The sequence below is a fragment of the Meles meles genome, chromosome 13, assembly GCF_922984935.1.
Source record: "Meles meles chromosome 13, mMelMel3.1 paternal haplotype, whole genome shotgun sequence".
Lineage (NCBI taxonomy): Eukaryota > Metazoa > Chordata > Mammalia > Carnivora > Mustelidae > Meles > Meles meles.
Window position 1 is genome coordinate 60,813,694 of NC_060078.1, and position 17,835 is coordinate 60,831,528.

The following is a 17,835-nucleotide window of genomic DNA, read 5'->3' on the forward strand; positions in this document are numbered from 1 at the left end:
GATCTCACCAGTGTAAGGACAGCCTCTCAGTGGCACTCTCACAGTTAAGTGGTGCTCTGGTCAGGTGTTGGATTGCATGGAAGCAGAATGCAGATGATAAAGGAGCAAAAAGACAATTCTTCCTCTGCCCTAATCCATATTTATTCTTCCAAATTCAGAACAAGCTAAACAAGGAGCACAGCAAACATGTTCGCCAAGTAAAGACCTTGATGGGTCACTACTGGGTCTAGCTGTACTTGGTCCCTGGAAAAGAGTTTCAACCAACAGCTACTAATTTTCAAAAGAACATAGGAGTACGGCTGTATTTCACTCTCATGTGGAATTTAAGGAACACAACAAAAAAATGAATAGAGGGGGAAAAAAGAGAGACAAACCAAAAAACAGACTGCTAACTAGAGAGAACAAACTGTTGGTTGCCTGAGCGGGGGTGGGTGGGGGATTGGTGAAATAGGAGAACAGGATTAAGAGGACACTTATCATTTTTTTTTTTAAGATTTTATTCATTTATTTGAGAGAGAAAGCCCATGAGGTGGGAGGGTCAGAGGGAGAAGATGACTCCCCGCTGAGTGGGTAGCCAGATGCGGGACTCGATCCTAGGACTCCAGGATCATGACCTGAGCTGAAGGCAGACGCCCAAATGATTGAGCCACCTAGGCACCTGAGAGGACACTTATTTTTTTTTTTTAAATTTACATATAATGTATTATTTGTTTCAGGTGCACACGTCTGTGATTTGTCAGTCTTACACAATTCACACAGTTCACCACAGCACATACCCTCCCCAATGTCCATCACCCAGCCACCCATTCCTCTTACCCCCTCACCCCGCCTCCAGCAACCCTCAGTTTGTTTCCTGAGATTAAGAGAGGACACTTTTCTTGATGAACACTGAATAATGTATGAAACTGCTGAATCACTATGATACACACCTGAAACTAAAATAACACTGTATGTTAATTATATTGGGGGGGAAAAAGGAGTATGACTCTAGAGTTAGCCTGCCCAAACTCATCCTAGCTCTACCACTTCTAGCACGTTAGCCTGGGTGAGCCTTGGTTTTCTCATCTGTAATATGAGGATTATAATAATGTTCTTCAGAGAGAAATACAATAGATATAAAGTGCCCGTCATACCACCTGATACACAGAGAGTGCTTTACATTATTAGGATTCTCTTTAATTTTAATGTAACTCTACGAATAACTGCTTTTTGTTTTTCCTTTTTAATTCAATTATTTAGCATACAGTGGTTTGTTTGTTTGAACAATCTTTCATCTCTCTCTCTCTCTTTTTTTAAAGATTTTATTTCATTGGAGAGAGAGAGAGCATAGCAGAAGGAGATGGGATGGGGCTCAATCCCAGGACCCTGGGATCATGGCCCAAGCCAAAGGCAGACGTTCAATGGACTGAGCCACCCAGGAGTCCCATAACGTATAGTGTATTTTAGAAATAACTGCTTTTTAGAACCTGAAATTTCAAGGCTTGTCATAAATGAGCAAACTTTCACCTCACCCACTTTCTGAAAGAGATGAGTCTTCTATAGGCTTCCCAAAGAGGGATTTCCTGTGGAGGAAAGAATGTGTGAGGCAGAGTGGCAGGTCCTCTCCTGGAGAAACAAACATGCTACTACCACCGATTTCCTTACTGAAACTGTGTCACAGCTAGATTCTCAGCCCCCTGAAGGAAAAGACCCTGTGTTACATTATAGATTTTCCACAATGCCTAACAGAGTCCTAAGAAGCAGCAAACACTGAACACGCTTGTAGACTAATTTAGTAACACTTAGGCCCAACCAAAAAGGAAAGGAATTTCTCATCAAGGTCATACAATAAGATTAGAGTTAGGCCATCACAGTACACCCAGCATTCTTCTCAGCATTCTGATCGGCTACTAAAGCCTCAGAACCGAGTCCTGCCTTTAAGGAGTAAACAAGCAAAATGGGGATTCAAGATAAACCACCTTGGACCGACAGACCCACAGACAGAAGCACATACAGGATGGAGCCAGCAGTGCTTAGTGTGGTTTGGAATCAGCTGCAAAACTATCCAGTCAGAGTGTCACACCTTTTAAAATAGGGAAAACGCAAGAATCCAAGATCTCTCCTCTTTTGTCCTCCATCTCCTCCGCTTTACATTACTGTGTCAGTTACTTCTGAGTGCAAAAATTTCCACAAGTGTAGTAGGGCCCCTGAACACGGCAGCTGCTGGGAGGGTCATTAGCTCTGGTAAGTCTGTGACTCTGGCACTGACAGCCTAGACTTTGTCAGGTCCTACCACCTGAGGGCAGACTGGTTAGGCTCAGCCCTGATGCTGAGAAAGTAAGTCCTGCACAAAAGATGAGCAAAAGGTTAAAAAGGTGGGTAAGAATATTACTTTACTTCCCAAACACACAATCTATAGCTTTAATTTCTCAAATCAGGTTTGACCCATTCTAAACTGTCCTTTTGAGGTGTGTTCAATTTAGCAATGAAATTCAACTGCACATTCTCAGCTCAACTGTGCAGGGTAGTCATTAGATAACTGTCCAAAACAATCTAAGCAGATACACCGGTGTTCTTTGAATAGCCAGGTTCAGAGTCTTGCTGAGCTATTTTTCCGCACTTTTTTGTACACTGTAACAACAGATTTGCATCTCAGAAGATGAGGAGAAGAAACAATTAGGTTCAGGAGCTCCAAGACTAACTAGTACCCAGAGAAGACTGTTCACTTCCTTCGGATACCCATCGAGACCTGGCCCAAAAGGGACACAGTGATCTAGTACACAGTTAAAAGGACAAAATGTCAGCTATGCAAGAGCTTCATGTTTTAGTTCTCCTTGTTGTTTTGAGATTTGGGAGTAAGCCTGTGTAAATCATCAGTGTAAGGCTGGGACCTGGGCCCAAGAACGGAAGGGGGAAATGGGGAAAGGGAAGAGACATCTTTTAGTGGATTATCTTAAAATGAGTATTAAAATGCTCACTATGAGGAGAGGGAGTTGAGGGAAACTGGAAGGGGAGATGAACCATGAGAGACTAGGGACTCTGAAAAACAACCAGAGGGTTTTGAAGGGGCGGGAGGGTGGGAGGTTAAGGAACCAGGTGGTGGGTAATAGGGAGGGCACGTACTGCAAGGAGCACTGGGTGTGGTGCAAAAACAATGAACACTGTTACACTGAAAATAAACAAATAAAAATTAAAAAAAAATGCTCACTATGTGTACTGTTTCCATTTTCTATTCAAGACTCTCCCTTCTACTGACTGAAGTATAATGTTAATGTTATGAGAGTTATGAGAGTAATTTTTTTTATTAATTTCTTTTCAACGTAACAGAATTCATTGTTTATGCACCAAACCCAGTGCTCCATGCCATATGTGCCCTCCATAATACCCACCACCTGGCTCCCCCAACTCCCACCCCCCGCCCCTTCAAAACCCTCAGATTGTTTCTCAGAGTCCATAGTGTATGAGAGTAATGTTAACGTTAATGAGAGTTAATACAAGGGAAGGTTTTCTGAAAAGTGAGTGAAATTTAAAAACTTCAGCTGAGTAAGTCCAGGTATACTGTGATACTTTAAAGAAGTTCAGGACTTCCACTTTCAGTCATGATGGAGTAGCTGAGAACTGTGAAAGACATAAAGCTCTTCAGACACTGGTAACAGGGAATGCAGGACAGGTACCCCGACAGAAAGAAAACCTAAGATGAGCACGAAGTTCTTGCTGGGCTAAGGAGACACCCTGGAGTTTGGGGAGACAGAGGTGGCTAGAACTTGTGAGGCAGATTACCAGAGGTGGCGGTGAGGCAAAGAAAAGAGTGCAAAATTTGCATAGTGTTCCCACCAAATCTGTCACTGATAATAAGGATTGCACGTAGGGTAAAACTCGACCAGATGAGACCAAACAAGACGATCTGTAAGCTCACACAGGACTGAGAACTGTCTGAAGTTGACCAACCAGAAAGAAAAGCACCTGTGGAATACCCACAGCATTCCTTAGAGACTCCAGAATGCTCTCACCTTAGTGGTAGAACTCAATTAGCCCTAGGGCAAAGGCTACTCTAGACCTACCCAAAGACTAAAAAGAAGTTTCATGGATGAATTTGGTCAGAAGGAACAAACTTCCAGTTATGAAATAAATAAGTACTGATCATGTAATGTACAATCTGTTGACTTTAGTTGACACTGATGTTTGGCATGTTTGAAAGTTGTTAAGAATCAATCCTAAGGGGGCGCCTGGGTGGCTCAGCGGATTAAGCCGCTGCCTTTGGCTCAGGTCATGATCTCAGGGTCCTGGGATCGAGCCCCGCATCGGGCTCTCTGCTCTGCAGGGAGACTGCTTCCTCCTCTCTCTCTGCTTGCCTCTCTGCCTACTTGTGATCTCTCTCTCTGTCAAATAAATAAATAAAATCTTTAAAAAAAAAAAAAGAATCAATCCTAAGAGTCCTCATCATAAGGAAAAAAAAATATTTTTGCCCTTTCTTTGGTATCTATTTGAGATAGATGTTGATTAAACTTACTGTGGTAATCATTTCATAATATACATAAATCATGTCATTGTGCTGTACACCTTAAACTTGTAAGTGGTGTATGTCAATCATATCTCAATAAAACTGAGGGAATAAAGAGATCACAATAACAACAAAAAAGGCAGTTTCAAATGGACCATGCTATTCGAAAATAATTTACTTGCCTTCCTGAACAAAGTCCAGCACTACTTATTTATTTATTTGTTTTTAAAGTTGTTTTTTTTTGTTTGTTTTTTTTTTTTTGACACACAGAGAGAGATACCACAAGTAGGCAGAGAGGCAGGCAGAGAGAGAGGGGTAAGCAGGCTCCCTGCTGAGTAGAGAGCCCCATGCAGGGCTGATCCCAGGACCCTGAGATCATGACCTGAGCCACAGGCAGAGACTTAACCCACTGAACGACCCAGGCGCCCCAGTCCAGCACTATTTAATAAAGACAACAAAATCTAGCACTCAACTATGTAATACTGACAATGCCTAATATCCAATAAAAAATTACCAGGCATGTAAAATGGTACTTTTGGTTAGAAGGGAGCATTAGTCAAATGAAACAGACCCAGAAATGAGATACTGGAATTAAAAGCAAGGACATTTAAATAACTATTATAGGGGAGCCTGGTGGCTCAGTGAGTTAAGAGTCCGACTCTTGATTTTGGCTCAGGCCATGACCTCATAGTCATGAGACTAAGCCCTGTGTTGGGTTACATGCTGAGCATGGAGCCTGCTTAAGATTCTCTCTCTTTGGAGTGTCTGGATGGCTCAGAGGGTGAGGTATCCGACTACTGATCTCAGCTCAGCTCATGATCAGGTCCTGAGATTAAGTCCCACAACAGGCTCAGTGGTCAGCCAGAGTCTCTGCTAGTTCCTCTCCTTCCCCTCTGCCCCTTCCCCTGCTCCCTTGTGTATGTGTATGTACACTCTAAAACACATAAAATCTTTAAAAAGAAAACTCTCTTCCTCTTCCCTCTGCCCCCCCTCGAAAATAAAAAGAGCTATTATAGGGCACCTCGGTTGGCTAAGTCCTTGAGCATTTGCCTTCGGCTCAGGTCGCTCAGGTCATGATCCCAGGGTCCTGGGATCGAGCCCCTTATCCGGCTCCCTGCTCAGCGGGAAGCCTGCTTCTCCCACTCCCACTCCCCCTGCTTGTGTTCCCTCTCTCGCTGTATCTCTCTCTGTCAAATAAATAAAATCTTAAAAAAAAAAAGGTATTATAAATGTGTTCAAGTATTTAAAAATGTCCATGAACATAATAAGAAAGAAAATGGAAGATGTAAAGGACAACATAACAAAATTGCTGAGAATTAGTATTACAGAATATCAAAAGCAGCCAGAGGGAAAAGAATATATTATATAGAGAGGGAAAAAAGAGAAGAATTCACATTTCTTGTCAGAAACTATATAAACCAGAAAACAACAAAATACTATCTGTGCCCCCCAAAATGTACTGTTAAGCTATAATTCTATATCCAGCAACATATCCTTCAGAAATGAGGGTGAAATACAGATCTTTTCAAACAATCTGAGAGAATATGTTGCCCAAAGTCCTGCACTACAGAGAAGTTAAAAGAAGTCCTTCTGGCAGAAGGAAAATTACTTTATCTGGGTCTATAAATAGGAATGAAGAACATTGGAAATGGTAAATACATGGATAAATACAAAATACTTTAATATAAATTTTAAAATGAGAAAAAAGTTAATTGACTCTTTAAAGCAAAAAATAATAGCAATGTGGGAATTCCTATGTTGTGTGCATTCCCCCATGTGCCTATGTACACTATTAAATTTGGTTTTTCTCCTGTTTAAGAAATAATAATAGTAACAGCAATGTATTTATAAAACCTGGAAGAAAATTTATAAATGTATGACAACACTAGTACACAGGGAGCAAATAGAAACAAATGACTGCAAGGTTATTACATGTTACATGAAGTCATATAACATTATTTTGAAGGTACATTGTGATAAATTAAAGAGCAACCACTAAAAACCAAATGAAGAGGTACAGCTAAAAAGTCAACAGTGGACATAAAATATACTAAAAGACACACAGTTAATCCAAAAGAAGGCAGAAAAGAAAAAAAAGAATAGGTGGAGAAAAAGGAAAAAAAAAAACCCAGCAAAATGGCAGATTTTAACTCAGCCATACTGATAAATAAATTAAATGTAACACTTCAATCAAAAAACAGAGACTGTCAGATTGGACATAAAATTAAGATCCAACTTTGGGTTGACTAAAGGAAATTCACCTCAAATATAAAGACACAGATAGGCTGAAAGTGAAAAGATGGAGAAAGATATCCTTCTGAAGACACTAATTAAAGTAGAATTGCTATTGTAATATCTGACAAAGGAGACTTCAAACGTGGCTGGCTCAGTTGGTTAAGCATCTGCCTTTGGCTCAGGTCATGATCCCAGGGTCCTGAGATCCAGCCCCAGGTCAGGCTCTGTGCTCAGCAGGGAGTCTGCTTCCCTCTCTTGCTCTGTGCTTGTGCACTCAGTCTTATGACCCTGAGATCATGAACTGAGCCAAATCAAGAGTCGACACTTAACTGACTGAGCCACCCAGGTGCCCCAAATCCTATGGGCATTTAAAGGAAAAAAGGATATAGGCTATATATGAACAACTTGTGCCAATAAATTTAACAACACACATTAATAAATAACTTCCTTGAAGACACAAATGACTAAAACTGGCTCAAGAACAAGTAGAAAACCTAACTATCCTTAAGTTTATTAGAGAAACTGTATTAATAATTAAAATACTTCTCCCAGGGACACCCTCTGCCTACAGCTCCCCCCCACCTGTGCACTCACTCTCTCTTTCTGACAAATAAATAAATAAAACCTTAAAAAAATGCTTCCTACAGAAGTATACTGATATATGCAATTTACTTTGAAACACATAAAAAAAAAAGATGGATTGATGGAGAGCCACTTATGGATCAGGTATGTGATAAAAAATACAGTAAAGTGTAAACGACAGAATCTAGGTGGTGATTATATTGATATTCACTGTGTAATTTTTTCATCTTTACTGTGTATTTTCAATTTTCTTTCTTTCTTTGTATTTTTTTGAGAGAGAGAGTGAGTGGGATGGGGGGCAGAGGGAGAATCCCAAGCAGGCCCCATGCTCGGTGTGGAGTCCCATGTGGGACTCAATCACACAACCCTGAGATCATGACGCCAGCTGAAATGGGTACCCAAACAACTGAGACATTCAGGCACCCATGAAATTTCTCATAATAAAATGTTGGGTAAAAAATTCTTCCCGCATGGGACACCTGGGTGGCTCAGTTGGTTGAGCGGCTGCCTTCGGCTCGGGTCATGATCCCAGCGTCCTGGGATCGAGTCCCATGTCGGGCTCCTTGCTCGGCGGGGAGCCTGCTTCTCCCTCTGCCTCCGCCTGCCACTCTGTCTGCCAGTGCTTGCTCGCTCTCTCTCCCTCTCTCTCTGACAAATAAATAAATAAAATCTTTAAAAAAAAAAAAAAATTCTTCCCGCAAAGAAAACTCTAGGCCCAGATGCTCTCACTGGTTAATTCTATTAATCATTAAGCATGAACTAATCCAATCCTACACAAACTTTTTCCCTACACAAACTCTTTTTTAAAAATGGAGGAAGGAATAGTGCACAATTTATTTATAGAGCAACATTATTCTAATATCAAAACCAAAGACATTGCAAGGAAACTATGGAACTGACATCCCTTATAAACACTGATAAAAATAATCAACAAAATATTAGCAATTCAAATTCTGTAATGTATAAAATAAATACTGCATCATGATCAAGAGGAGTTTATCCCAGGAATATAAGGTTAAGTTAGTATTATAATTAATCACCATAACTCTATATCAGAATAAGGATTAAATCCAGGGGTACCTGTCTGGCTCAGGGAGTAGAGCATACAACTCCTGATCTTGGGGTTGTAAGTTTGAGCCCCACACTGGGTATAGAGACTACTTAAAAAATTACTTAAAAAGGAGAGAGAAAATCTGTATAATCATCTCCGTATATGCAAAAAAAAAAGCACTGATAAAATTCAACATGTATTAATGATAAAAAATTCTCAGCAAACTCAGAATGGAAGGAAATTTCCTCAACCTAACACAGGGAATCTCTGAAAACTGATGGCTAACACATTACTTAACGATGAAAGACCAAATGTTTTCTTTTGGAAATCTGAAAGAGAGGTCTACTCTTACCATTTCAGTATTTTTTTTTAAAGATTTTATTTATTTATTTGACAGACAGAGCTCACAAGTAGGCAGAGAGGCAGGCAGAGAGAGAGGAGGAAGCAGGCTCCCCGCAGAGCAGAGAGCCTGACGTGGGGCTCGATCCCAGGACCCTGGGATCATGACCTGAGCCAAAGGCAGAGGCTTAACCCACTGAGCCACCCAGGCACCCCACCATTTCAGTATTTTACTGGAGGTACTAACCAGTGCAATAAGGAAAGAAAAAGAAGTCAAAGATATACAGATCTGAAAGAAGTAAAACTGAAATTATCAGTATACAACATGCTTATGAGCACAGGAAACTCTAAGGACCATAAAAAAAGAATTAAATATGAGTTTATCAAAGCTTCAGGAAAAAAGGTCAATATAAAACTATTCTGTCTAGGGGCGCCTGGGTGGCTCAGTGGGTTAAAGCCTCTGCCTTCAGCTCAGGTCATGATCCCAGGATCCTGGGATCGAGCCCCGCATCAGGCTCTCTGCTAGGCAGGGAGCCTGCTTCCTCCTCTCTCTCTGTCTGCCCCTCTGCCTACTTGTGATCTCTGTCAAAAAAATAAATAAAATCTTTAAAAAAAAAAATAAAACAAAAAACTATTCTGTCTAAACACTAAGAAAAAAAATTGAAAGTCAAAAATACCATTTATATAACAAAAATAATGAAATAAGGGGAAAGACTGAACAAACTAGGATGCGCAAAACTACAAAACACTGATGAGAAAATGTAAAAGATCTAAATAAATGGACATATATTAAGTTCATGGATTTGAAAACAATATTATTAAAGTGTCAATTCTCCCCAAAGTTCACCTAGAGTTAATGCAATTTTGATCAAAATCTAAGTAAAAAAGTAGACTTTTTTAATATAAATGGACAAGCTAATTTCATTCTTTATATGGAAATGCAAAGGACCCTAGAATATTCAAAACACTTTTTTTCTAGTAAAAATATGGAATACTTCACAAAATTGCGTTTCAAACTTGCATAGGAGCCATGCTAATCTTTGCTATATCATTCCATTTTAGCATATGTGCTGCCTTGAATGGATGACCCATTCAAGGAAGTTCACTTAACCCAACTTTTTTTTTTTTTTTAAGATTTTTTATTTATTTATTTGACAGAGAGAGAGAGAGATCACAAGTAGGCAGAGAGGCAGGCAGAGAGAGAGGAGGAAGCAGGCTCCCCGCGGAGCAGAGAGCCCGATGCGGGGCTCGATCCCAGGACCCTGAGATCATGACCTGAGCCGAAGGCAGCGGCCTAATCCACTGAGCCACCCAGGCGCCCCCACTTAACCCAACTTAATGAAGCCTGTATCCTTTGAGTACTGGCGAAAATACTGGCAGCACATACTGATGCCATAGGCTGTATTTCCAGATCAGACTGTGTCAGTATGATCAGACTGTGTCAGGATGAGCAGACGCAGCAAGCAGCAGCACCCTGGTCAAATTCCCCGGATGGCTCCAGCAGAGCTGCTGGTGACCTATCTTGCTCTCTCAGATGCAACAAGACAAAGGTGATTGTAAGTACGCAGTATAATGATAGCACTGCATACCCATATAATGGGTAAAATTAAAAACACAATTCCAAGTGTGAGAAGAATATGGAGTAGCTAAAACTCATATTCATTGTCAGTTGGAATGAGAATTGGTACAGCTTTTTTTTTTTTTTAAGATTTTTATTTATTTATTTATTTATTTATTTGACAGACACGGATCACAAGCAGGCAGAGAGGCAGGCAAAGAGAGAGGGAGAAGCAGGCTCCCCGCTAAGCAGAGAGCCCGATGGGGGGCTTGATCCCAGGACCCTGGGATCATGACCTGAGCCGAAGGCAGACACTTTAACCCACTGAGCCACCCAGGTGCCCCTGAAATGGTACAACATTTTAAAACAGTTTGGTAGGTTTTCTTTTTGTTAAAGATCTTTATTGAGACATAATTTATACACCATAAAATTCATTCATTTAAAGTGTACAATATATTCACATATTTGTGGAACTATCACTATGATCTAAATTTAGAACATTTTCATGAACCCCTCAAAACCCATTAGCAATCATTCCCCATCCTGTTTCCCAACCCTAGTCCTGCATAGCCATTAATCTATTCTGTCTTTACAGATGTATCTATTCTGAACATTTCAAATAAATACGATCTTCTGGCTTTTTGTGAGTGGCTTCTTTCACTTAGCATATGTTTTTAAGAGTCAACCCTATTGCAGCAGGGATCAGTATTTCATTCCTTTCTGTGGCTGAATAATATTCCATTATATGGACGTATCATATTTTTTATCTATTCAGTTGCTGGTAGACATTTAGTTTGTTTCTAGTTTGGGGTTATGAATAATGCTACTATAAACATCTATGTAACAGTTTTTGGGTGGACATATTTTAAAAAATATTTTATTAATTTATTTGAGAGAGAGAGAGAGCAAGAGCATGAGCAGGGAGAAAGGGGGCAGAAACAGACTCCCCTGTTGAGCAGGAGCCTGACACAGGGGCTCGATCCCAGGACCCTGGGATCATGACCTACGCCAAAGGCAGATGCTTAAAATGACTGAGGCACCCAGGTGCCCCAGGTGGACATATTTTCATTTCTCTTGAGTAAACATTTAAGACTGTCACAACATAGATCAATCTCAGACACAAAAGAGCACATATGTATTTATGCAAAATTTTACAGAAAACAAATCTAATCTATAGTGACAAAAAACACACGGATGCTTGCTTAGGGCACAGACTCAGAGAAGACTGACTTTAAAGGAGAACATTTTTAGGTGATGGAAATGTTCGATGTTGTGGGGGTGTTGGACATATGTATTTGCATACATGTGTCTTATTATGTCTTATTATATGTCAATTATACAATAAAGTTTTTAAAAATTCAGTAAATAATGGCTAGTTAAAAAAAAGATGTGGGCACCTGGGTGGCTCAGTGGGTTAAGCCCCTGCCTTCGGCTCAGGTCATGATCTCAGGGTCCTCGGATCAAGTCCCGTATCGGGCTCTCTGCTCATCAGGGAGCCTGCTTCCTCCTCTCTCTCTCTCTCTCTGCCTGCCTCTGCTTACTTGTGATCTCTCTCTCTCTGTCAAATAAATAAATAATTAAATCTTTAAAAACAAAAAAAAGAAAGAAAAAGATGTATGGCCATTGAATAAGCTTATGTATTTTTTTTTAAAGATGTTATTTATCTATTTGACAGAGAGCGAGAGGCAGTGAGAGAGGGAACACAAGCAGGGGGAGTGGGATAGGGAGAAGCAGGCTTCCTGCTGAGCATGGAGCCCGATGTGGGGTTCGATCCCAGCACCTGGAATCATGACCTGAGCTGAAGGCAGACACTTAATGACTGAGCCATCCAGGAGTCCCACCTTATGTCTTTTTTTGGTCTTACTATTCTATTTTTGGTTGGGGCCAAGAATGATTCAGATTGATATATTAGAAAAGTAACTCTGAGTTAGGAGTTCTCAGTATTTTGACAATGCCAAGGATTCCCCTCACTGTGTTCCTCCCTTCTACTCCTCCACTCCTGGAAATCCTCCCTGACAACTTAAATGGACTGTGTGTAGCAACCAACAGTGTTTAGCATAATTTTCAGCTGGGCACTATCCACCTGAGGTTTTTCTAAGTGGCTGTACTTACCTGAACCTTCTGACAAACTCAAATCATTTGCCAAGCTTGGAGGCTTATAAGGTCCTGCTTTTACCAACCTAACGATGGTCCTGATTTTGCCTTTTTTTTTTCTTTAAGATTGTATTTATTTATTTGACAGATCACAACTAGGCAGAGAGGCAAGCAAAGAGAGAGGGGGAGGCAGGCTCCCCGCTGAGCAGAGAGCCCGATGCCAATGCGGGTCTTGATCCTGGGTCAGGATCCCAGGACCCTGAGATCATGACCTGAGCTGAATGAAGGCAGAGGCTTAACCCACTGAGCCACCCAGGTGCCCATGATTTTGCCTTTTTAATGAAAATGAGGCAAAGATAAAGATATGAGACGGTCAGGACTCTCCTTATGGAAACCCACTTCAAAAGAAAGTCATTGGCCCACCATTTATAGATTTCTGAGGCAATATTTCTCTAGGTTATGAGAAGAACAGGAAGGTTTTATCTCAGGTTTACAAAGGGTCAGGCGGGGCTCTGGGCATGTCACATCCATTCCCTGAGGTCTACAGGAGAACACACAGGCAAAAGTCTAAGCAAGAAAGCAGTGACGCTGGTTCTTCTACTGTGAAGTCTTCAAGGGGAGGCATGAATTTTGCATTCTTATAGCCCCTGGCTTGGCACACAGCAGATACTTCTGTACTTTTGCATTGAAAAAAATGAATCTCGGAAACTTGAGGCTAGGACATGTTTTCCTTGTCTTACTGCACTTACCAAAGACACTCAGAAGTAGAGAATTCTTAGACCAAGAGAGGTTCTAAGAGCTTCCTTAAGAGGTAAGAATTGGTTCTTTTTCAAAACACTTCAGCCCAAAGTGGCTGAAACAATGAAAACAAGCCAACAGCACAGGAACTAGAACAAATAACAACCTGGTAACAAAATCTGACTCTACTGAGTGGGGACCCCTCCCTCCACTGATGTGTTTACAGTGACCTTCAATCCAAGATAACCTGAATCTCTTTCCAGGGCACAGTCACCCAACATAATTGTTTGGAACCTACCATCCAAAAGGTGGACACAAATCTCTTAGGCAAAAAAAAAAAAAAAAAAAAAAAAAAAAAAAAGATAATACTTTTTCAAAGGTTAACTGTATCCTCTATACAGCCATCCTGCATATAATATGTAGACGTTTCCCCCTTTATTTTCTCTTTCTATTTTCATCTCCTATACTTCAGGACTAAACTCAATTTCAGAAGCCGTGTAAGCTGGCCAATTCCCCTAGTCCATCCATGTCTTTCAAGCCTGTTACTAAAGGGCTTTCCACTGCCCTGAGATTTATTGATCTGACACTGGCTCTGCCCTTCAGCAAGGTGGATCAGATAATGAACCTCACAGTGGGTGATTAGTGAGAGGCCATCAGCTGGTTAAAGGAGTGGTGACAGTGACTTTCTTTTATTTCCCTGGGCAGTTGCCCCACCTCTCTGACTTTATTTGGCTGAAGCCCTAGGCAGCCCTCATGAAGCTTTTCTTTGCACTAATTACAGATTCAATGTGCCCAGGCCCTTACCCTCTACAAGCAAGGCATGCAATCACACTAAGAGGCAGCCAAGGTAATGTGGGTGGGAGAATCATGACACAAATATCGCATCAGGCCTTCTCCTTCTCCGTGGCTTACTGTAGGCAGGTCACTCCTCCCAGCTCAAACGAAGAGGCAGGTGTCTCTGTCTTCCCCACCTGAGGTTTCTTTCTTTGGAAACATCACATCTCAGGGAGGAAGAGAGGAAAACATTGTCTCTGCTCATAGCTCACCAGCAATGTGACATGGGGGTCTGCCTCCCTGTCAGGCCTTATCTATCCCTCTCTAAAAGACAGAATTCTTTAACAGAAATCCCAGTTGGGGGCTACCCACAATTTTCCTGCTAGCTGAGTGGATCATTTTTTTAAAAAATATTTTTATTTATATTTATTTATTTGACAGAGAGAGATCACAAGTAGATAGAGAGGCAGGCACAGAGAGAGAGAGAGAGGGAAGCAGGCTCCCTGCTGAGCAGAGAGCCCGATGCGGGACTCGATCCCAGGACCCCGAGATCGTGACCTGAGCCGAAGGCAGCGGCTTAACCCACTGAGCCACCCAGGCGCCCCGAGTGGATCATTTTTAAGATTGCAACTTCCTTCACACAGTATCACCGTGAAAGGTCAAAGTGCTGTCATGGCACCTAGCAAAAACATTTCCACTTAGCACAGCCTGTAACAGACACATGTTTGCATGGCAACATTTTTGGCTTCTAATGTTAGCAGAGTGGTAAACCATACTTTTTCCATCATACATTATAGAGTTTTGAGCTACTTCCTGAAGAAGAGGTTGTAGTAGAAATAAAATAAAAGTTCCCAAAACTATTTGGAAGGAGGGAGGTAGCTAAAAAACAAACCAAAGAAGGAAGTCCTACTTGTACATGCTCATCTCATAATTAGAGTAAAGGATCCTTCTCAGATTAAACTAAGAAAGCAAGGGCTGCTGTCTCCTGTAACCTCTGGAAAAGCTGACAACTGGAATTCCTACAAGCTGCAACACTGTTCCTCTGTGCACTGCCAATGAAGCTTCACTGGCAATGAAGCCTGACAGGAAGACCAGAAGTTCATGTAGTGCACATTTCAAAATTCATATTTAGTTAGAGAGAATGCTGTCAGCAGCAGAGAGGAATATTAAGCTGAGCTCTTCACCAGTGACCTCTGCATTCATCTAACTTGGCTGTAGGATATTGATTTCGAGAGTCTTTGTTTTGTTGCTGTTGTTTTAGCAAAATGAAACTACTACTTTAAAAACAATTAAAATTCAGTGTGCCACCTTTTGGAGTTTGACCCATGTAACTATATTACCTATTAAATAAAATCTCTTTCTCTCTCTCTCTCTCTCTCTCTTTTTTTTTTTTTTTTTTTAAACTCACCATGTTTCTTTGGTGTGTGGAAAAGCTTTATTTCTCATAGTGACTTTGCAGACATGCTTGATGGAATTGAATAAAGAGACTCTTTCCTCATTTATAAAGTTATCATAATGTGCCAGGACCCTCTACTTAGGCATTTCTGCCTACTTGGCAGGCAACTCCTCAAGCCCCTGTTTAGTACTTACCTTCCTCAACTGAATGGTCCCTTCCCAAACCAGGACTTTTCCCCAAGCACCAGGAGTGAGCCCTGCTATCTGCACCATCCTTGCTTTTCCTCCTACCTTCCTCTCCCTGGCCTTCCTCCTCCTTCAGAATACCTGGCAAGCTCAGGTTGTCACACATCCCTCAGCCTGATGAAGGGAAGAAGCTCAGACGTCAGTGTCAGACAGACCTATGGTCATGTTACGGCTTTGCACAAGCAGCTGTGGGACCCCGGGCAAGACTCAGCCTCTTCAGCATCCTCATCTATAAAATGATAACGGCACCTACCCCAAACAGCTGATACAACACTTAAGTAAATAACCTATGTAAAACTGCCAAGCTCAGTAACTACTAGCTGTTCCTTTCCTTTTACCTATTTATGTCCTCTTAAAATCCAAGATATCATCTCTCCTTTCTCTGGCAGCGCAGCCCACCTCCTGGTCCAAGTAAAACTGTGGCCATCCCAGCAGCACATCATCAGCTCACACTCTTATGTGGACCTTCTCAAGATGCTCTATATCACATAAAGTTGACTTCTGAGGTTAAACAGCTTGTAAGAAAATCCCTCTGCCTCTGCCTCTGTCTTTCCTGCCTTAGTGAGTCCAGTTAACAAACAACTCATACCAAACTTTTTCTGCCAAATAGGTCATCTGAAAGCTGGAGTCTAAGTGACAGCAACGAGGAAGCCAATGCTGCATCCCATGCTTGCACTCAGCAGGAGTTCGCACAGCAACCATCACTCCGGGTTATAGAGAGGCAGTGCAAAACTACAGGCTGTTGTAGAAAAACACAATGCCACGCACAAGAAACTGAGTCATGGCTATCACAGGAGTCTTAAATCTCAGATCTCCAGCATGTGTCTCTGTCAAGGCTGCTTTGCATGGTGGTTAAGGCCCTGCTCTAAGACGAGAAAACATCACAGCGGCTCTCAGAGTGGGCTGCTCAGAGGTCTCAATCACCCTGGGGAGGACCTTCTATCAGTGGTTCCCAGGGGGAAAGTAGGGTACACTCACCCCTGCTCAGAAAGGCCTGCCTCATAGCTTTACAGCCCCTTCTCCTAGTCATCCTCAACAACCAGTGATGTGATGGCGCTGGCTCATACACGCTTGGCCTGGGAGAGCTGACAGTTAAGTTTTCAAGCATTGTGAGAGCCACAGGGCTTCACACTGGTAGCCACAGTGGGAGCAGTCACACCCAACGCTACAAATCAGCCCCCTTCCCAACCGCCACCTCCGTCAGCAGTTCTTCAACATACACTAGCACACCAATGCCCCCAACTCTAAAGCTGAAACATCAGGCTCCATTTCCTCATAAGCCCTGAAGCTCTTAGGATTCTCTCCCCAGAGATCTTTCTGTGCTTCCTCTTAGATGCTCTCAAGTAATGGGTGCCACCCAGGGTCCCTAACAATGTTTGCCTCACGGACTAGGGCTTTTCTCTTATTACTGTCTCACTCCTCTGTGGGAAAATAAAGCTAGGTTTCATTAGGATTTCTAAATGCCTAGCATTTATTTGTAGTGGCTCTTATCTTAGGATCTGGAGAAAATCAAAAGGTTTAGAAAGATTACTAGTAGACAGACATAGCAGCTTCCAATGTAACTTTTATTCATTCAGATATGAAGCACTGTTTCCCTAATTTACCTTAACCTAATCCTACAAATAAGTTAGATTCTTTGCTTTGTCACAATACTTTTGAAGGTACCTATTGTAAGATAAAACATTATACATGCCTCCTCTGATTCAAAAATGCAAAGCCCTAGTGAGAGTCGAGACTTAAAGAGATAATGGGGGGAGGGTTACTATGTCCTGTCCTATGGTTCTGTGACATATGGGGATGCCAGTAGACCAGCTTGTGGTACTCCTGGAAAATTCCTAAGTCTGTATGTAGAGAAATTTTTAGCCGGCTCCTGAGCCACTTGCCTGAAAGGTACATCAGTTTCAAAGAAGTTTGCCCACTCCTAGAAAAGGATGTTAGAATGGTGGTTGCCAGGGTGAGGACGAAGGGGGAAAGGTAAGTTGTTCAACAATAGGGCTTTAGTTTTGCAAGATGAAACAGTTCTAGAGATCAATTGTGCAACAACAAGCACACATCAACACTTCCGTACTGTACACTTAAAAATAAATGGTTACGGTGGTAAATTTTGCTCTGTGTTTTTTTACCAACATTTTTTTTAAAAGCTTGGTTTGCCCTTTAGGTCTCATCACATGCCTAGCACTGAGGCTAGTTCATATTAGACCTTTGATGAACACTTACGAATTGAATCAAAGGCAGTACAATTAGAACAGAGATTAGCGTCAGTACAGTAGGGATTATGGAAGTTGTGATGACAAATTAAATGACTGGACTGTTGTTCTTTTTTTTTTCTTCCCAAAGATTTTA

The 17,835-nt window shown here is 41.5% G+C and overlaps 1 protein-coding gene, 1 non-coding gene and 1 pseudogene across 6 annotated transcripts in view; all 3 read right to left on the reverse strand.

The window, feature by feature from the left end:
- ARMH3 (armadillo like helical domain containing 3) overlaps positions 1 to 17,835 on the reverse strand; it is a 182,846-nt gene that overhangs the window by 12,593 nt on the left and 152,418 nt on the right. The gene's annotated exons all lie outside the window — the stretch shown is intronic.
- On the reverse strand, positions 9,668 to 9,775 carry LOC123955876. Its single transcript, XR_006821417.1, has one exon. It is a non-coding gene; the product is annotated as a U6 spliceosomal RNA (small nuclear RNA).
- Positions 10,013 to 15,519, reverse strand: LOC123955542 (annotated as a pseudogene).